This window comes from Triticum aestivum, chromosome 2D (assembly GCF_018294505.1).
Source record: "Triticum aestivum cultivar Chinese Spring chromosome 2D, IWGSC CS RefSeq v2.1, whole genome shotgun sequence".
NCBI lineage: Eukaryota > Viridiplantae > Streptophyta > Magnoliopsida > Poales > Poaceae > Triticum > Triticum aestivum.
In genome coordinates this window covers 643,963,832-643,985,385 of record NC_057799.1, presented here as the reverse complement: position 1 = coordinate 643,985,385, position 21,554 = coordinate 643,963,832, and the positions used below count along the sequence as shown (strand labels likewise).

General features: G+C 46.5%; 1 long non-coding RNA gene across 28 annotated transcripts; it reads left to right on the top strand.

The window, feature by feature from the left end:
* Nucleotides 1-10,445: 10,445 nt before the first annotated feature.
* On the top strand, nucleotides 10,446-17,217 carry LOC123055304 (uncharacterized). Of its 28 annotated transcripts, none has more exons than XR_006426597.1 (12): nucleotides 10,446-10,983; nucleotides 11,127-11,135; nucleotides 11,281-11,374; nucleotides 11,670-11,729; nucleotides 12,523-12,739; nucleotides 13,164-13,254; nucleotides 13,655-13,741; nucleotides 14,082-14,140; nucleotides 14,225-14,413; nucleotides 15,473-15,547; nucleotides 15,883-16,204; nucleotides 16,514-17,217. It is a non-coding gene; the product is annotated as an uncharacterized lncRNA (long non-coding RNA). The 28 variants fall into 28 exon arrangements; XR_006426588.1 differs by having other exon boundaries at nucleotides 11,281-11,388; XR_006426606.1 differs by having other exon boundaries at nucleotides 11,127-11,388; nucleotides 16,517-16,587; nucleotides 16,679-17,217.
* The last annotated feature ends 4,337 nt before the right edge of the window (nucleotides 17,218-21,554 follow it).

Sequence of the window (21,554 nt, the reverse complement as noted above, 5' to 3'; positions counted from 1 at the left end):
ACATTTTACATGATTGACCAAGATCAAAAGAGCACCAACCAAAACAGCGGTGTCCGCTTTGATGCAACAACCGAGAAGGGAAAGGACACATATTATGGTTACATAGTGGACATATGGGAACTTGACTACGGACAAGATTTTAAGGTCCCTTTGTTTAAGTGCAAATGGGTCAATCTGTCAGGAGGTGGGGTACATGTAGACCCACAGTACGGAATGACAACAGTCGATCTGAAAAATCTTGGGTACACTAACGGACCAAAGGCCGCCGCTTCCCGCCCTTTGGGCTGCTGAAAAGAGGCCTTTGGTCCCGGTTGGTGGCACCAACCGGGACTAAAGGAGGCATTAGTCCCGGTTTGTGCCATGAACCGGGACCAAAGCCTTTTCTATATAAGCAAACACTTAGCAGTTTTTGACCAAATCACGCACTTCTCCCCCGACGCCCCCTGCTCCTCCTCGTCGCCGTCGCCGCCCGACGCCCCTGCTCCTCCTCGTTGCCATCGCCACCGACGCTGTCAAGCTGCTCTCCTTCGACGTCGCTGCCGCCACCGACACCGTCAGGCTGATCGCCTTCGCCGTCGCCGCCGCCCCCTGTGGGCACAGCCCCCTCCCGTCCCGCGCCCCTGCGCCCCTCTCCTGGCGCAGCCGCCGCGCCGCAGCCCCTGCCCTGCGGGGCTGCCGTGCGCCGCCCCTGCCCTGCGCTGGCGCCGCGCGCCGCCCAGCCGCCCCTGCCCTGCCCCGCCGGCGCCACCGCTGCCGCCATGCCCCTCTGCCCCGGCCCGCCGGCGCCAACAATTTTTTCATATATATATATATATATATATATATATATATATATATATATATATATATATATATATATATATATATATATATATATAAGGTATGTGTATGTATGTGGCTATATGTTTCTGTTCATATGTTGCAATATGTTCTTTTTATTTTTATCAGTTTATTTTTTTGTTCATATGTGATGTATATGTGTATGTGGCTATAATGTATATGTGTATGTGATGTATGTGGCTAGAATTTGCTAAATATATTTGTTAAAAATGTTTTTTTGTTCATAGAAAAGTTTTATATATGCAAAAGTTGCAATTTTAGAAAAAGAAGAATAGGAAAGAAGAAAATAAGAAGAGGAAAGAAAGAAGAAGAGGAGAGGAAAAGAAGATGAGAAATAAATAAGAAGAAGAAAAAAGAAGAAAAAGAAGAGGAGAAGAAGAAAGGAATAGTGGAGAGGAAGAGAAAATAGAAAATTCTATTTTCTCTTCCTCTCCACTATTCCTTTCTTCTTCTCCTCTTTTTTTTCTTCGATCTTCTCCTCTTTTTTTTCTTCTTTTTATCGGGAACGAGGGTGTCGAGGATCGCCGAGGGGTCGAGGGTCGGGAACTAGGGTCGAGGGTCGTTAAGGGGTCAAGGGTCGAGGGTTTCAGGGTCGAGGGTTCGAGGGTTCTATAGGGTCTAGGGATCGAGGGTCGAGGGTTCCAGGGTCGTCTAGGGGTTGAGGGTTCCAGGGTCGTCGAGGTTTCGAGGGGTCGAGGATCACTCGGCACTAGGCAACGTCCCGACCCCTCGGCGATCCTCTCGAACATGAGAGGACGATACGTGGGGGGTCGATATTACCCCCTCGTTGAAGCGTTCTCGAGGCCACCCCAAACCCTTGAAGCGTTGTTGAGGCCACCCCAGACCCTAGAGAAGCAGCGTCGAGGCCACTAATTAATATATATGATTCCTTACTATGATTAGCTAGCTAGTTCTACGTTTGCCACTAATATATCCATTTGTCATGTTTGAATAATAATTGCCATGTTGTAAATATTTGTAGAAACTATGGACACCGCCCGAGACGAAGCAAAAGAAGCGTTGTTGAGGGACATAATCGCAGAAGGAAGTGATGCCGTCTCGTTGTATCTCAACGACACCGATGGTCTGCAAGGAGAGGGTGAAGAAGCTGGCTCCGGTGACCTAATGCCGGTGCAATAAGAAGAACGTGATGACGGGTCCGGTGACCGAACCGAGTCCAGCCAGGTACATATATTAGTTAAGCCTGTGTTGACTAGCTAATTGATGCATTCATTGTTTTGGTATGTACACATATTAATTAAGTATTTGTTCTTTTCTCTAGCCCTCCGGTTCGAGCACAACTGAGGTAAAGACACGAGGCCCGAAGAAAAAGTTGAGCTCGGATGAAAGGTTTGAGATCATAGCAATCGCGCCCGACGGCCAACCTATTGAACCCATCCGAACAAAGAAGGCATTTGTTGCTCAGTGCGGGGTTCTGGTTAGGGACAAGATCCCGATCAGCATCCAGCAATGGTTTAAGCCGTCTATAGAAGACCCTGAGGTGTCTTACGTCAATGATATGCAGAAAAATGATCTTTGGACTGAGCTGAAGACAAATTTCACCCTACCGCCAGAGGATGATCCGGAGAAGCCAGTTAAAGAGCAATTAATCAAGTCTTTTGCTCTGAAGAGGATGGCAGATTTATTCAGGAGGTGGAAGAAAGACCTGAATAGGTTTGTCGAGAAAAAAGAGACACCAGAATTCAAGGGCATATATGAGAAGATCAGAGATGACTGGCCTGCAATTGCGGCCCACAAGACATCGGAAAAGAGTAAGAAGATGTCGGAGACAAACAAGAAAAATGCTGCGAAGAAGAAGCTTCACCATCGCACGGGGTCAGGTGGCTACCTCGTAGCCCGGCCTAAGTGGGCCAAGGCTGAGAATGATCTGGTTGAAAAAGGGATCGAACCAGAGACAATGAGCTGGCCAGACCGTTGCCGGACTTGGTTCTTCGGGGCTGGCGGAACCTTGGACCCTGTAACAGGGAAGTGCATTTGGACGGACGAGCAACTTGACATACCCTTGAAGAAGCTTCGGTACTATATCAAAGCAGCGCAGCAAGGGACGTTCCTTCCAGATAGAGAGAATGACGAGCTCACAAAGGCCCTCGGGAATCCTGAGCACCCTGGACGGACACGAGGCACGCCAGGCACCGTTCCGTGGAAGGCTGGGTTTCCGGACGCAGGCGGTTACAAAAGCCAGAGAGGAGGAAGCAAGTGCAGCAGTCCGAACTACAGGCGCTTAAAGCAAGGGTACTCGGGATAGAGGAACGAGAAGCAAATCGCAGCAAACGAACTGTCGAAGCTTCCCCTGAAGCTACCCCGCCATCTCAACGGAGAAGCAGCGTGGCTTCCACCGAGCTGCTTCAGCCAGAGCTTGTCTTGACGGCTCCTGCCAGCTATCCCGTGGATGCTATCACGGAGGCTCAAAATTGCCACCTTATGACGCAATGGATGAATATGAAGGTCAAGGCGGCTGTTGGCTCTGTTTATCCTAATGAACCCAGCGCAACTTTTCACTGCCGGCCGATTCCAGAAGGATATGCTAAGGTGATGGTGGATGAAATAACGGAGGGATTTGAGGACCTCCCGCTTGACCACCCTACCGGAGAAGGGGAGACTCGGCTGGGTTCTGCTCTGAAGACTCCATGCCTATAGCGGAAGGAGCTCATCAACCTTCCAAACTGGACGCCTCCGCCTCCTCCTCCTCCTCCGGCGAGTCAGGGGACTCCGCCTCCTCCACCGCCTCCTCCTCCGGCGAGTGACAATCAGGACCCTCGGCCGGCTCCTTCTCTGGTGCGTGGCGGCACTCCACCTCCTTCTCCGCTTGCGCCGGCGCGCCCGAGCAGCCAGCCTACTCCTTCTCCGCCTCGTCAGCAAGGGCGGAAGAGACCCGCCGCCGCTCCGGCAGCTGCTCCTGCGCGTTGTAGTCCTTCTCCCCCGCCTCGCAAAAAGCAAGTAAAGAACACTGCCGCTCTGTCTGCTCTGTCGGTGTCTAGCAGTACAGCCAGAGGCGAGAGGACATACAGATTCGGTCCTTCTCTGAAGACTCCAGAGAAGTTACCATACGAGATGACCCCGGAGGAGAACGCGAAGATCGCGCGAACCGAAGCGAAGGAGTGGTTTCAAGGGTTGAAAGCAAAGAGACATCCACCTCCGGAGAAAAAGGTAGATCCGGTGAAAGCGAAGCGCACTCTGGCTGCCCTGGCAAAACCACCCAAGTCTCCGCCGAAAGGCAACTATGAGCGCATTATTGTAAAGACATGGGCCGAAGCGGAGCGGTCAGGAAATACAGTCAGTGATCAAAGGTTGAAAGAACGACGAGCAGCTGGGAAACAAATTGCCCAGCTCGGCGAACAAGGGAATCAATCGTGCCCCCCGCTCAAGGTGCCTAGCGTCGATCCGAGGATGGTGCCCGGTTATAACAATCTTGACAATTACCTACCCGACGAAGTACATTATGATTTCCTGGACGTGCAGATACACAGATACGAGTATGGGAAGCCTCTCGTCAAAGATGAGAAATCTTTAACAACGATGATGCGAAGATTGCGTGATTGGTACTTGAAAATCTGCAGAGAGTCTGGGGGGAGGAGTACTTTGTATGCGAGAGTTAAATCGGAGCATGACCTGGTTGGAATTGATTTGTTGCCTATTCCATTTGAGGAGTTCTATCAGTTTTTCAATCAATTGGCCCTCGATAAAGCAACGGTCACCTGCTACTGTCTGTAAGTACTACTACTTCTGTCATTAAGTCTCTCTATATAGCTCAGCTCTTTCATTGCATGTATTTATAATTATCCTCACTATATTATGCAGATTGAAGATCGCCGAATTGAAGAAAAGACAAATCGGTGATATTGAGTTCATTAACACAAATCTCATAGATGCAGTTTAGGTTAAAGATCATGCCGCAGAAACCGAGGCCAACTTGCTACAATCATTCAAAATAAATGAAAACAAAGATATAATACTCTTTCCTTACAACTTCAAGTGAGTGTTACTGTCTTGTGCATATTCGGTTTCCCTTATATATTAGTCCAGATTATAGTAATGTAATTGATGAGTTATGCATGCGTGCGCAGTTACCATTATATTCTCCTAGAGATTAGGCTTGAGCAGGGCTTAGTAACTGTCTTGGACTCTAAACGAAAAGATCCCCAGGAGTATGCGAACATGACTGAAATCCTCCAGAAGTAAGTTAAATCGATCATTATCCACCATATCAGCAACTTTATTCATTTCCTGATATCAAGTAATTGTTTTCTTTTGTCTGGCAGGGTTTGGAGAAAATTCACCACAAAATCCCCGGGACTGCCGAAGGAGCTGGAATTTAGATACCCGAAAGTAAGTACTATAGTACCATGTTCCGCGCGTCTCCTAGCTATTGATTCAAGCGCTAGTTTCATCAATACCATTTGGCATTCTTGCTTATCTGTTTGATTGACCTCTATTTCTTGTAAAGTGGTTGTGGCAGGAACAAGGGAATGATTTCTGTGGATACTACGTTTGCGAGTCCATCCGCCACACGACCTGTGAGCGGGGCGGGTACACTGACGAACAATATGAAGTGCGTAAATAACAATATTCATAATTTTATTTTATTACCATCATTTGTGTTGAGTTTCATTCATTTATATATATATATATGTGTATTGACCCCTTCTTCAAATTAGATGTTTCGGATGCGGAATGAACTCCTAGCACCAGATCGCATGCGAGCAATTCAAGAGGAATTGGCGGCATTCTTTCTTGACCACGTGATCACTGAAGACGGAGAATACTATGTGGACCATGCGTCCGTAATTTAGGAGATTATATTTGTAAGAGATAATTATTGTATATATGTAGCCGGTAGTGTCGGATAGATATACGAGAACTTGTTGTTCGACCAATCTCTCGGAGAAGGAGAGGTGGTCAATATCACTTCTCTCTGTATGCATATATGTTCATGACGATCTTATGTTTCCTTCGTTTGCCTACTAGCTAGCTAGCGTGCCTAGTCCTCTCTATACGTATGTATAGTACGTAACGTCGACCAAGCACGGACATAAGAGAGGACACTTCTCTCTATTAATTAGCTATCTAGCTAACACAATATATGAAATACCTAAATTAACCCCCCAAAACCCCCAACGCCCCCCCCTTCAAAAAAACCAAAAACCCCAGCCACAGAAATGCTGACGCGTGGATGCCTATTGGTCCCGGTTGGTGCCACCAACCGAGACCAAAGGCCCTCCTGCCTGGGCTCGACGCACAGGCCACGTGGAGGCCCATCTGTCCCGGTTCTGGTTTGAACCGGGACTAAAGGGTGAGGGTATTAGTAACGACCCTTTAGTCCCGGTTCCTGAACCGGGACTAAAGGCCCTTACGAACCGGGACTAAAGGCCAGTTTTCTACTAGTGCCCAAGGGCCGGCTCAGTAAGATAATATTGAGCTGGGACTTTTATATATACTTCTTTAAAAAGAATATCATATGATGTAACCCCATCATGGGGCTTGAACCCACGTCCACAAGGTTAAGAGCCTTGTGCTCTACCAACTGAGTAGTGGATCTTTCAATATAATGGACTGAGGCTTGTGTACCTTGAATTTTTTGACGGGAGCAATTGGTAGCCCCCAAGGGCCGGCTCGTTACAATGGGATGAGTTGGGTCTTCAATAAGTTGATCAAAAAATGACTTTACATTAGCCCCCAAGTGCCATGGTGCATGCTGGCAGTGACATGGGACTTGCACATTTGATGTTATCTTGATTTGAACAATGTAGCCCCCAAATGCCGGGTCGTAAGCCTGCAGCGACTCGGGACTATTTCCTCCATTGTAAAATAAATCATGCCCATTGATAAAAATAATAGCCGTTGCGCTAAAGCGACTTTAAAAACCTCAATCATAACACTGGTTATTGATAATCACAATAGAAATCCAGCCATGTTGGCTATTCAAGATTTGAATAATATAAGCCGGTATGAAAACCTCAATAATTCAATATCATCATGAAAATCCAGCCAGTTTTGGCTATTAAAGATTTGAATACCTCATCGGTTGACAAGTAAATCCGGAGTTTAAATATCCGGCGGCTCTTGACCGATGGCGATTTAATACGCCTCCATTGTAAGCCAGAATTTTTATAACCCGACGGCTTATAGCCTTTGAGACAATCCAGAACATATAATCATTTTGAAGCATCAATTTTAATGATGAGTTTGGACTTAAGCATTTATATAAGTCATAGTTCTGCAAACCCTGCATAAAATTTAAACAACATATACCCTGGCGACTTAACGTCAAAAGCCAGGGCGGGTAACCACCCAAATATAGTCTTATCCTGCACACAAGTAGATCACAAGATCCCTATGATCCTTTGAATGATACCGCCGGTTTATATGACCCGGACAGTGAGGGTGAGAACCCAATTCTGTAAAAGCCGGCACATATGATATTTGTGACAACTCAAATATTTGTGATTACAAAAAACTGTATGAGAAACAGATAAAATTTTTGAGGCTTCTGATTCGAATACGATCAGTAAACCGTTCCAAAGGGGTTAAGCTAAGATTCAAATACGATCATATAGCCCCCAGTGGCTTTGGCGATGCCGATCAAGAGGGTATCGACAACTATGTTCTCTTTGGTTCAAATACGACCTATGTTTGAATAGGAAGCCCCCAAATGACCTTAAGAGTTTTTTAGCGACGCTGATTCGAATACGATCCACGTCGATTCCCAAAGGGTTGAGCTATGATTCGGATACGATCAAGAAGCCCCCAAGTGGGTTCGGCAGTTTGCCAATCAAAAGGGTATCGACAGCTATGTTCTCTTTGGTTCGAATACGACCTATGTTTGAACAGGAAGCCCCCAAGTGACCATATAAGTTTAGGCATTGCACCGATCAAGAGGGTACTGATAGCTATGCCGGATGAGCAGGAAGCCCCCAAGTGACCATAATAAGATAAGCCATAAGGCAGGATACCCATGTTTCGAACCGTGCATCATGGCAGCAAGTTCTCTTTGGTAACCATTAATTTGTCTGAGAACTCGAACTTGCGAGAGATTAATTCTTTTTGAACCGGAAATTCTTAAACCGGATATTGAGAGCCTCAAAGCTTTGTAAGGGACAAATTTACCTTGAGCCGGATATTGAACCGGTTTTGAGAGCTTCAAAGCTTTGCGGGAGAGAGATGTCTCTTGAGCTATATTTTAAACCGGAATCTTCATTTTGAGCCGGAAATTTTCTGACGGCCTTTAAATATTCGCCAATAAAGCGGTAGCCTCCAGGGTCGGGTTATCTTCCCTTTAATGACCTGGAGTTCTTGAATTCATTGAAACCGGCTAATTTTGCCGAGCCATACCATTGTAGCCCCCGAGTCTCAAGATGACTCGAAGAGTTGGCTTGAGATTCTCCATATTTGACCATAGAAGAAGGTGTATATCATTGGCGTTGATAACGCGATGTGAATCCACAAAAGGTTGAGGTGGCTGCGGTGGGTTATAAATGATCCCGTATGAGCCGTGTCAGCAACTCGGCCAATGGCTCCTTCCAACGAGCTGTTTGAAGTTTAACCAAACTGTAGTGGCAGCGACTTACGCGGCTGCCCATTGAACCATCCAGTGCAGACAGCGGCTGATAATATATGATAATTTTCCTCCAAATTGTTGGAAGAAAACCAGGCTTCCCAAGTAGTGACTTGCTCATATTCAATAAACAACTCATCCAGACAAGTGCGGCCTGGTGTGTTGATGTAGACCAGGCCGCGAGAGACAGACGGTAAAGACGACCGCAACATATGAGGCGGGACAGACAGATGAACCGGCCGTGGCGTTGTAAGCCGGTGCGGACGGGCAAGTTGTCCTCCTTGTTGTAAGCCGGCGTGGTCGCGAGAGACGGCCACGGCGTTGTAAGCCGGTGTGGTCACGAGAGACGGCCACGGCATTATAAGCCGGTGCGGGAGTCCGTTGAGTAACCATGACCACCTATGCCCAAAGATGTTGGCATGCCTCCATCTCCGTGGTATAATATGTCATAAATAATTGCCCTGCATAAACAATATTGCAGACCAAGGCAAGGACAAACTTGTTCTTTGACAAAAACAACATGTGCTAATAAAGCAAACTCAGATGGATATCACCTGATTTGTTTGGACGACGGATGACACGTTTATCGCGACAGAGGTAGCTCAGACAGACCAGCGACTCAATATACTTCTGGCGGCTCAGGCAGACCGGCGACTTAATATAACCCCGGCGGCTCAAAGCGGCAAGGGCAGCTCAACGCGGCTCCGGCGGGTTGATGTAGATTAAGGTGCACGGGTGGCGACTTACGCACACCTGTTCCATCAGTAAGCGGACGCAGACGCCGGTGCGTGATGGTGCTGACGTACACTTCAGAGGCACAACACGACACCACCTTTGCTGCACATACAAATATACAGACCAAAGTAATTATGACTCGACAAAAAATAATATATGCCAAAAAATATACTTAGAGGGATGTCACCGGATTCGCCCAGGCAACAGATAAGTCGGTCGCGGTATTGTAAGTCAGTGCGGATAAGAGAGTCGACCGCGGTATCGTAAGCCGGCACGGATGAGAGAGTCGGCCGCAGGCGCGGTAAGCCGCGCGGACGGGCGAGTTAATGTAGACCGGGCCACAGGGGCGGCAACTTGCGCACGTTTGTTCATCGGGTAGTGCAGCACGGACGAAAACGTCGCTGCAGAACGTTATCAGTGCGTGCTCCATACCCGCAGTATAATGCCTTATGAACAATTGTCCTGCGAGACAATATTACATGCCCAAGTAATTGTTCTTAAAAAGAATTAACATGCTGATAAAATACATAGGAAAAGTATCACCTGATGCATTGGGATGACCAGCAGGAAAGATATCACCTAATGAACGTCCACCCTTTTTTTTTCAATCGTCCACTCATCTCCCCACCTTTCCTTTCTTCAGGCGGCAACCAGCAGGAGAGCATGCCTGGGGCAGCGGGTCAGAGGTAAAACCAAACAGGGGCGACCCGAGGCGCGGTAATCAAACAGGTGACGGCAACTCGCAGTGGACACCAAGACAGAGGTGGTTGAACAGGCGAGCCGGCTGGCGGCGACCGCGAAGCAGGGCCACGGCCGCGGAGGCGTTGGAGCCGTGCGGACGCAGGCGCACGGGCCATGGCCGTGGAGAGCGGCGGGTCGATTTTTCGGCGAGCGAACCCCGGGGGCAGAGTAGTTGATTTTGGCCTCGTGTGATTAGTACACGATCCCATTTGAGTACGGCTCTTCATCCCAAACCTAGGAATCTGTGCCAAGTCACTTTTTCTATGTGGTATAGAAATAATAACTGATGGGTCCTTTCCACGTCCAGAAATAAGAGAAGGATGGATGTACAAGCCTTCTTAGAGCTCAGGCACTCCCGGCCGTTGGATCGTTTCCCTTGATGCGTTCTCGTCCGTCCGATCGAGATCTGGAGAAGCCTGGGCCGTTGGATCTGGGATTGACACTGCTGGAATGAATAGTAATGGCAACAAAATGTAAATACCATGCCCCCACCGGGGCATTTTGGTCATTTCACGCAGTGGGGGTATAAAAGGGCTGGCTCGAACCCTAGCTCCTCCTCTCCCCTCCAGCGCGCCTCTCTCTCTCAAGCCGCCGCTGCCGCCACCGACCGCCTCGAACCAGCTCGTCCCACCTCCTCCTCTCCCTCTCTCGATCTCCTCTGCCTCGCACGCCACCACCGCTCGCCCTCGCGCCGCCGCCTCCATTCGCCCTCCTCTGCCTCGCACACCGCCACCGCTCGCCCTCGCGCCGCCGCCGTCTCCGTTGCCCAACCCACTGGATCCCCACCATCCACTTCTCCAGCGTCGTCGCCTCGTCATCACGTGCACGCGGCAGGAGGAGCGAGGGAGATGTGGAGCCGCCGCTAGGAACGCCACCTTCGTCCTCGCGTGCACATGACAGGAGGAGCGGGGGAGGCGTGGAGCCGCGCCCTCCCCTGCCGCCGCCGCTGCCCGTTCCCTCGCCCTCCCCTGCCGTCTCCATCGGCGACTTCAACTTCTCCCTTTCCCTGCCCATGTCGCCGGCCTCTCCCTTGGTGGCGGCCAGATCTACCAGGCGGCGGTGTAGGGGACGCATCATCCCCTCCAAGAGCCTCGGTATGGATCCCTCCTCACCTTTTCTTCCTCTGGTTTTTCTTTTCTTTTTTTGATGCGCGAGTGCCTGCGGTTATGTGAAGGAAGGCAAATGGGGAAGCTGCTGCAGGTTCTTAGACCTCCCCTTCCTCATCCTGTCTCTGTAGGTGCAGCAGGTAGATTGGCCAGAGGAGGTGGATATGGAGGAGCAGGCCAACACCCCTCCCTCTTCATGCATGGCTACCGGCCTGAGCAATCTCCTTTTAATTCACGGTCTCTTCCAGTTTCTCAATTATTCATACATTTGCATCTATGTTCCAGCCGCCCCCTTCTTCATGGCTAGGATTTGGGTGAAAGGAGGCCACAACAGGGGAGAAGTGGCCAGGGTCATAACTCATAACATACACACCTGAAGGTTGTTCTCAAATCGTAAGAACTTACGCTCTAATACTGATGATATTTAAGTGGTATGAGTTGACACATTTTCTTAGTTTCACAGTGCTCGCCAATTGAGCAAGCCTGTGTGATTTTCTTTAACCTAGCTTATGCCAACCATTTAAGTGTTTGGATGCTCTTCATATTTTCGTACGAACTTCCAAACTGCAGAATGGTTCAGACTTTTCCATACCTAAACTAAGCACGTCTGTATTTTCAGCTTTAGTAAACAATGGTTCAGAACATGACTGACATCTCATCATGTTGTGATGCAGGGACATAGCCATGCCATTCACTCTCAAACCTCGGCTACGAAATTATTGGTATAATTCATGGTAATCATTATTCATAGATGTTCAAAAGGCAGAAATATTCAGAAATATGAATTACCTAAGATTTGGTTTGACATGAACCACTTAGCGTTTGAATTAAGGCTTATTTTTGTATTCTCTTATGATCCATGCATGACAAATAGTTTGTGTAAATCAACTTCTGTTTCTTGGAAAAACTTCTAAAGTTTGTATGCTTAAATAGATAGAAGTGCTTGCTATTTTGGAGAAGAGAATCGACAGTTTGTGCAACCTAGGTGCCTTTTTGTGTTCCTTCCTGTACATATAACCTTACAAATTACTAATCTGGCGGATACCACATGAGCTTTTGTGAATAGGTACATGAAGTTCAGTCTACTTCTCAGTATATATATCCTGCTAAACTGAGACAAACCCATAGAAAGTCCGTACAGAAATAAACACAACCTGGTAAACTGAGAATTGCTGAAAGGCATCCTATGACATTGTTACAATTCCTATGCTAAAATAAAATGTATGTTGCTCTCACACCATAGCTATGATGCTCTAGCATCACTGATTTTAGTAGCCGCAGCTCACTAGCTAGCTCTTCTTAGTTAATTTGAGTCAGACGACGGAAACTTGACCTTCAATGCTAAATGTGGATAACATATACTAGGATACGGAGGTTGGAAACTTCAATTTTAAGACTAATGAGATTCCTTGTAAATCCTCACTTTGGTTTTAATTTTTGCAGTGCTCTACACATCTTTGATTAAGGAAACAATGTACCAAGTGAATAGATTTTGAGTAGATGCATTTCGTGTTATTTACATTGCAGCACAGGGAATGTCTTTTGCATGGCAGAAAGAGTTGTGGCAGGCAAAGAGGTCATAATTTCTGGATCCGCGCCGCCATCAAGCCGGGCCCCAACGGTCGCCTCCTTCTCTACAACCAGTGCCAGGCCCTTCGGTGCATCGATCCGGCACCAGGAACCATGAGAAGCAGGCCCTTCTACCCCGCCGCCGGCGCCGCCTCCTCGCGAGATCCCGACCATGGTGAGGTTCCCCGCCTCCACCCAAGATCCTATTCTGTTTCAAGTTAAATATCTAATGTGAGAGGCCAAAGAAGTTGCCTAGGTAAAAAATAAAGTAGGGATCTCTTTTTATTCATGCACTAGGAACTAAAGTATTGACTAAATTTAATTTCCATGCCCCTGATAAGGACAATATTTTCCTTGCTAAAAGGACAATATCTCATCGCATTATTACTTCCTTGCTTAGTTGATTCATAACACAACACATAATACATAATACAGAGGAACCTCTTACTTTTACGGTTAAGCCTGTTGCATTTGTTCATTCAGAGGAGGCAGCTGATAGGTAGGGATTCAGAGGAAGCAATTGATAGAGATGCCGGTCTTCTCTTTCAGTTCTAGGTTTTTGTGTTTCCATTGATTTTGTGTTGAATTTATTATTGCAGGTCCGCTGTAGATGCTGTTTGTTCTGTTTGTCGAGGCTTTTGTCGGCCTGCTGTCTGCTGCCGTGTTGAGAGGTTGCAAGGTTCCTGGTTGGTGAGCTCTTCCTTTCCCTCCTGTTTAGCAGAGCGAATATATGTAGATTAGTTGTTATGTGCGGCTCCAGTAGCTTTCTTTATGTATTGGCTGCTCGAATCTGGCTATTTTTTTGGATGCATTGGCTGCTCCTTCCTGGATCTGGCCGGGTTCCTTTGGATGGATTAGGTGCTCGGGTCTGCTTGGATCCCTGGTATTTGTTGTTGCTTTACGGGAGACTTGTTCTCATGCATATTTTCGTGGCAGATTTTTGTTGCCTTTCTTAATTTGGTGGTTGGATGCATTAGGTGCTCGGATATGATTAGATTCCTAGGAGTTTTTTGTTGCGGTCTGCCTAGATTCCTAGGTTTTGGTTGCCTATTTTATTTTGTCTAGTGCCTGATTTGTCCTTATCTGGCAGCGCGGAGATGATCCATGATCTGGTGGTGGGAAGTGGCTCCATATTGGTGATTGGACCTCCTGGTGTAGGCAAGACTACTCTGATCAGGTACACATCATCTACACTCCAGTTCATTGATCAATGGTGTTAGTCATTATGTAAGGCGAGTGCATGTTACTTGTAATGAGTAAAGTGGGCTCCTGTCTATTGGTGTTCTTGTGTTTCTTTCTCTTATCTCATGGTTGCCTCTTGTGCGCATGAAAATGCCTGAATTAATTAGTGACGATGTAGGGAGCCACAAGTACACATATGTTGTAGCTTCGAGGCATTGAATTGTGTGTTCTCTGAACTTACATTGGATCTTCATAGCTTGTATGCTTTCTTTTGAGATGTCTTAATCCTTTTGATTAATCACATTTATGTACTAATAATTACAATTATTTGGCAGCCAGAAGATGGTGTTGTTATCCACGAGGATGTCTTAAATGATACGAGAGGTTCGGGAGGGTAATGAGTTTCTATTTTGTGTATCTCCGGCAATGAGTTTCAGTTTTGTGTTTCACTTACGATTAGTAACTTGTTATTCTGTAGGTGTCAGAAATGCTACTCAGAGAAAGCTCCTCAATGAGCTGGGCATCCCAGCTGAAGATGTGCCCGTTGACCAGTTCATTCCTGTCAGTCGGATGCTTGACAGGGTGTCGGCTGTAGAGACAGAAGAGGAGGTTGAGGCATCCTCGACGCCTGCTGCAGCGACCACGACCACATGCATCTAAAAGAGAGGTACTTACTAAACTACAAACATATTCTCTAGCTTTGGAAAGAAAGAATGACCAAGATATATCTAGAAAATGCCCTTATTATCTTGCTACGGGTTGTTTTCACTGTTTCTTATTAAAAGAACAAGATGCTTTCTTTGACCGTTAATTATATCTTGTAGTATAATAATTGGTTTTGATGCATGTACCTAGCACTTTTTTGTGAGATGGTTTAATCATCCTCTGTTGATCCATCTTTAAGTGCCAAGACATATTTCATAATTCATCACACGTTAGAGATAGAGATGGAGGCGTTCAGTCACAGATACATTTTTTTGGGAAGGTTCTTTCGATGGTTTTTTTGTGTGTGGAAGTTCTTTCGATGGTTGTTTTCTTTTGATAATCGTTGTTCTTTGTATGGCCAGACAGTTTCCAGGTGGTTCACATTTTTACAGGAGGCACATGCTTTTGTTCATCTTGCTTCTTGGTAATACATTTTGTTGTTGTTTTGGCATGTACAAGATGTGAATTTATTAGTGTTGCTTCAGAGTGAGTCTGGACCATGCTGGTTCTAATAATGTGTTCTTTGATGCTTCTGCGGGTTGTATATTTTTACATGCTCAGTGTGGGTAAACACATGGAGTTTTTCTATCTCTCTTGACTTCTCACTTTAACTTTTCGGGACATGAACATTAAAGTTACCATGGCTACCATAAAAAGGCATATTATGGCCTAATAAACTCTTAGTTGCATTGTATATAGTACTGATGATATGCTTTCTATCTGTCCTAATGTAATTCAGGAAATTTCTTTGCAAGGAAAAATATTATCTATAGTTAAAAGATACAATTCTTATTGTGGAGATCAACATGTTCTTGTTATATCATTTTCTGAAGTAGCTACCTCTTGAAATACAAATGTAGTAGGGTCAATAAATTTTTGGATGAGAAGTGTATGTTTAGAGTTGCTAAATAAGTTTACATACCATCGACTCTTCATAAATCAAGTGTATTGTTCCTTGATTTACTAGAAGAAAATACAGTATATGTCATGGAGTCATCTTATTGAGACTTTTCTTCCGCAGATACTATAGATGCTTTGTGAGAGGATGCTTCTACTGGAGACCATGATCCAGTCCAATGATTTATCCGGCAAGGAGGTGAGCTCACATGTAAACATGTGTTTGTTTAAGACACTAAAAAAAACACCCATCTTCTGAAATGCTTTCCTCTATTGTCGTAATTGAAGGAAAAATCTAATGTATTTCTAGAATTTGTTAATGTGATCAGAATTATGAATAGGAAGTATATTGTGTCATTATTATAGAATGGAGCTCTGATTTTAATATACAAGGTAAGCTCATGGAAATGTAAATAATAATTCAACATTCAAATTCTTCATGCCAACCTGAAACTTGGAACACAACAGAATTCAGTGAACTCACTCTAAACAAATTTTGTGATGGTGTCCGCATTCACTGGTCGCACAATGCAGGAGAAGCATTGTTGGGGTCCTCATTGTCACCAAGGGGATGCAACCTACATCAATCGTGTAGAGATCCACTGATGTGTCCGTGCCCATGTTGTGCTTCACCGAGCTTCAGGAAAAATAATCTATTTCTGGGATTAGTCCTCAACAAGCAAGAAGAAGTGCCATCACTGGTATGAAACCCATGCCAGGGGAAGGGATTCCATCACTGCCTTTTGATCAGCAAGTGTAATCTCCAGTGATGATCGTCCCTGTTCAGCATTCATCAACAGAATGCCATCTTCAGTGCCCCTCTCTAGGCCCTCACTCTGAATTCTTTCGGTTTTAAGTAAGGAAACAATCTATATGCATCTAAACAATTTTTTTCCAATTTATTGCTGCTTTGCTATGACACTGTTTCTAGATCTTGTTCATAGTGTTCGAGTTTACATAGTCTCAGTATTCACTGAATAATATGAGAGGATTGGTTGATGCTACATATACAGCCAAGTTTCTACACACTTGCATCAGTTTGCAGATATTTCCAGTTAAAAGATTGTACTCTGCTCTGAGCTGGGCATTCTATTTCTCTGTAAAAAAATTGCTTGCTTTGTTTGTCAACCCTTGCTTATTTATTTTTTGTTCGTTTTGGATGCAGTAGGTGCCCTCCCTCCATGGACGAGGAGGACATTGACCTAGACCTTGACGACGACGTCGTCCACCCCACACAAGGTCGTTGCCACGCAATAAACTTCTTTTCTTCTTCCATTCCAAGTTACCTCTGCTCTGTTTCTGCAATAGACTCATTGTTCACTAGCTATAGATCCCTATGTTGTTGTTGGTGGTGGTTGGCGAGGTGACGCTGGAAGGCGCGGAGGCGTCGTCGACGAAAGAGAAAAAGAAGAGGACATACCGTACAGCTGCCCACCACTGCTCACCTCGATGGCTCGACCACCTCTGCTGTGCCGCAGACGACACAGGGGGAGGCCGAGGTGATCATCGACGGTGCTCACCCCGACCCCATTGGGATCTAGGGGAAGGGGCTATGGCGGCAGCGGCACTGGGAGAGGCGGCGGCACTGGGAGAGGCAGCGGCGCTCGGAGAGGAGGCACCTACTTTATTTCTACTTCTACTTTTCTTCTGCACCTATAGTTTCAATGCTTTATCTGCTCGTGGAGCTATGCTTCTGTTGCATTGGGCTAAGGTTTGATTGCTTGAAGGTGTATGTCAAGGTGTAAGTGCAGACTCATTGTTGATGATGAATACTGTGGAGTAAGAATGATCTGGCTCAGCAATTTTCTGGTTCAGGTCGTTGACATATTCGGGTTCTAGGTCACATAAATAAAATTTAGAGTTAATTGATCTGGCTCAGCAATTTTCTGCATTAGATATCTTTTTATGCTTAGTTTTTTTTTGTGAATTCTACAATTTGTAGCTTTGTGCTAAACTGACATTTTTTAGTCAACCTACATTCCTGGATGTTTTCAAATTGATAATATTTTCGTAAGTTTAGGTTTGCACTTGGCTTTATTAGAATTAGAATATAGAAAATGTGTTGGAGAAGTGCCTATTTTGAAGATTCATTGCTTTAACCATTTGTTTTTATGAAATAATATTCAGTCAGTTTAAAATTATTTTCATGTAGATTGGATTTTGTTATAGGAACACTCAAAGAAACTAAAGTTTGATCATGGAAAGGTCCAACTTAAATTTATTTATTTGTATTAACAAACTTTTCAGTGATCATAATTTAATAGCACATGCTAAACCTGAATTACTACTAACTTAGTATTACCCGCTTGATCAAAACGTTGGGACCGGCACCCTCGCGCCATGGCGCGATCCCGATCTAGTTGATCTGGTGATAGCTACTTTTTGCCCTCACGTGGATTTCGAACATGGACAGCCTAAAGCATAGCAGATGCCTGGCCTCGTCCGAGTAGGAGTGGCTCTCCACCGTACTTGAATTGGTACTCCCTCCTTTCCGGTTTATAAGGCTCAATTCAAAATTCTCACCAACCAAGGTAGATGGTGAGTGGTGGAATACTTTTTGTAGTTTGCAAAAGCACCCAATTAATGTTCTTGTTTTCCTCAAAAAAGTATATGTTTACCAATGCATTAATTGCAATGCATGCATGCATAAATTACATGCATTGGTCAATTTTCTCTTAGTACTTGCATGCAATGATTTAATGCACCTTGGAATCTGAACATGTGATGAAAAACAACCAAATTGAGCCTTATAAAATGGAAAAACTAAAATTTTGAGATAAGCACTATAAACCGGAAAGGAGGGAGTAGCAAAGAACTTGTCAGGTCACTGGGCCGTGTTTGGCGAGTCAATTGTTGACTATGCGGCGTGAGATCGAATCCTCAAACTGCCAAGTTTACTCCCGTCGTTTATTCCAGTTTTCCCATGCAAGTTGACTTGCCTTCGGTGATTGCGGTACAAATCTGTCTCGGGACCTGCTTTCGCCAGCTGTAACTTGACAGCAGCGGCTCGCGGTTTAAATGTAGCTGCTTTGCCGGACAAACCACTGTTGCCCTGGCGATTTGCACTTTTTTTAAACTCTGTTGGTCTAGACTTCTAGCAGCAGAGCCCCCGAAACCGGTCTAGCTCCTGATTAGCAGATTGCTAGGTCACCTGTGGCGGCGCACACAAGCAACCCTAATCTCCTTCGAACTTAAATCTCATATTCCCAACTTTCAAAATTAACCAATAGAATTAGGAAAACAGCCGGCGGAGGAATTTCTGAAGAGCTTGGCAACTGTTCCAGCCCGGGTTATCTTGCGTGATTGCTCTGTGCCCACTTTTCTTCATCTGGAAAAAAGCGAGCTTCTCGATCCCTTAAAGAGATCCCTCCAAGAACTCAACACCACCGTGCGCGAGCCCCACGGTGGGCGCCAACTGTCGTGGAATTGTCACGGCAGATGTCCTTAGTGTGAGGACTTAGTCGCGAGGCCAACGCATCTATGTAGTAGCTTGAGAGGGGTTGGGCGGAATCGAGAGACGCAACATAAGACAAGGATTTAGACAGCTTCGGGCCCCGGGAAACATCATCCGGTAATAACCCTACATGTTGTTTGTGGCTAGGTCTCATTATGATCATGAGGGAGTCGCTGGTAAGCCGGCTCTTTGTATCTAGCCCTAGAGATTGTTTCTTCTTGCTCGTCCCTCTTTGGGGAGCCCTGCGCCTCCTTATATAAGTTGAAGGGGCGGGTTACATGTGGAGTCCTATTAGGATTATGACTAGTCTATTACAAGTGGAGTCCTAGTCTTGCTTCCTTTGTAGGAGAATATTCCTTGTGCTTTCCTCATAAACCGGCCCACCATAACATGAGCCTGTTGGAAATATGCCCTAGAGGCAATAATAAATAGGTTATTATTATATTTCCTTGTTCATGATAATCGTTTATTATCCATGCTAGAATTGTATTGATAGGAAACTCAGATACATGTGTGGATACATAGACAACACCATGTCCCTAGTAAGCCTCTAGGAGACTAGCTCGTTGATCAATAGATGGTTACGGTTTCCTGACCATGGACATTGGATGTCGTTGATAACGGGATCACATCATTAGGAGAATGATGTGATGGACAAGACCCAATCCTAAGCCTAGCACAAGATCGTGTAGTTCGTTTGCTCAGAGCTTTTCTAATGTCAAGTATCACTTCCTTAGACCATGAGATTGTGCAACTCCCGGATACCGTAGGAATGCTTTGGGTGTGCCAAACGTCACAACGTAACTGGGTGGCTATAAAGGTGCACTACGGGTATCTCCGAAAGTGTCTGTTGGGTTGGCACGAATCGAGACTGGGATTTGTCACTCCGTGTAAACGGAGAGGTATCTCTGGGCCCACTCGGTAGGACATCATCATAATGTGCACAATGTGACCAAGGAGTTGATCACGGGATGATGTGAGTTACGGAACGAGTAAAGAGACTTGCCGGTAACGAGATTGAACAAGGTATAAGGATACCGACGATCGAATCTCGGGCAAGTAACATACCGATAGACAAAGGGAATTGAATACGGGATTGATTGAATCCCCGACATCGTGGTTCATCCGATGAGATCATCGTGGAACATGTGGGAGCCAACATGGGTATCCAGATCCCGCTGTTGGTTATTGACCGGAGAACGTCTCGGTCATGTCTGCATGGTTCCCGAACCCGTAGGGTCTACACACTTAAGGTTCGATGACGCTAGGGTTATAGGGAAAGCATGTACGTGGTTACCGAATGTTGTTCGGAGTCCCGGATGAGATCCCGGACGTCACGAGGAGTTCCGGAATGGTCCGGAGGTAAAGATTTATATATGGAAAGTTGTTGTTCGGGTTCCGGGAAAAGTTCGGGTTTTTTCGGTATTGTACCGGGAAGCTTCCAGAAGATTCCGGAGGATTCCGGAGGGGTCCGGAGGTCCGGAAAATGTTCCACCACGTCCAATACAGTAGCATGGGCTGTAAGGGGGCGCCCTAGCCTTAATGGGCCAGGGGCACCAGCCCCCCCAAGGCCCATGCGCATGGGAGAGGGGAAACCCTAAGGGGGAGGGCCTCCACTTGACTTGGGAGGCACTCCTCCCCCCTTTGGCCGCCCCCCAAGCCCCATCTAGGGCTAGCCGCACCCCTTGAGGGGGGAAACCCTAGATGGGGGCGCAGCCCTCACCCCTCCCCTATATATATTGAGGTTTTGGGCTGCCATAGACATGAGAACGTCTCCTTTTGGTGCAGCCCTACCCCTCTCCCTCCTCCTCCTCTCCCGCGGTGCTTGGCGAAGCCCTGCGGGATTGCCACGCTCATCCACCACCACCATGCCGTCGTGTTGCTGCTGGATGGAGTCTTCCCAACCTCTCCCTCTCTCCTTGCTGGATCAAGGCGTGGGAGACGTCACCGGGCTGCACGTGTGTTGAACGCGGAGGCACCGTACTTTCGGTGCTTAGATCGGAATCAACCGCGATCTGAATCGCTACGAGTACGACTCCCTCATCCGCGTTCTTGCAACGCTTCCGCATCGCGATCTACAAGGGTATGTAGATTTACTCCCCTTCTCCTCGTTGCTAGATTACTCCATAGATTGATCTTGGTGATGCGTAGAAAATTTTGAATTTCTGCTACGTTCCCCAACAGAGCCGACCTTCCATGAACCGCCTTCTGGGCCGCCGGGTCTTGTCGTTCCTCTGACCCGCTCGCCGGATCACCCATGAGTCGCCAGGCTCGGGTGGGTCACTTAGTGAGTCGTCCAGTCAAGGCAGGTCATTAGTGAGTCGCCAAGTCCAGCCGAGTTATACTTCCGGCCGGGTTACACCGCGGGGTATATCCCCGACAGTGGGGGTAGAAGAAACCCCGGGCGAGGTACCGAGCAAGTCAAGGTGGATGCCATGGAGGATGGATGCCTTGACGAGGTGGGACTGTGTTGGACACTGTCGAGGTCGATGGTGGTGTTAAAATAATTCGAGCCACATGCTCTTTCTGTGGAGGACAAGAACGAGCACGAGCACAACATCAAAATTTGTTATCGATGTTCACCAACATGGTTACATCTTCTAGGCATGATTACATACACTTCTTCCCATTTACCAAATCACATGATACAAAACCGATGATCAGCCCTCCAAGGACGCCAGACAATGCTTGGACTGCCGTGCCACGGTCGGTCAAGCCACCCCTGTCACGGGCGTCTCCACTGTCCCTCTTG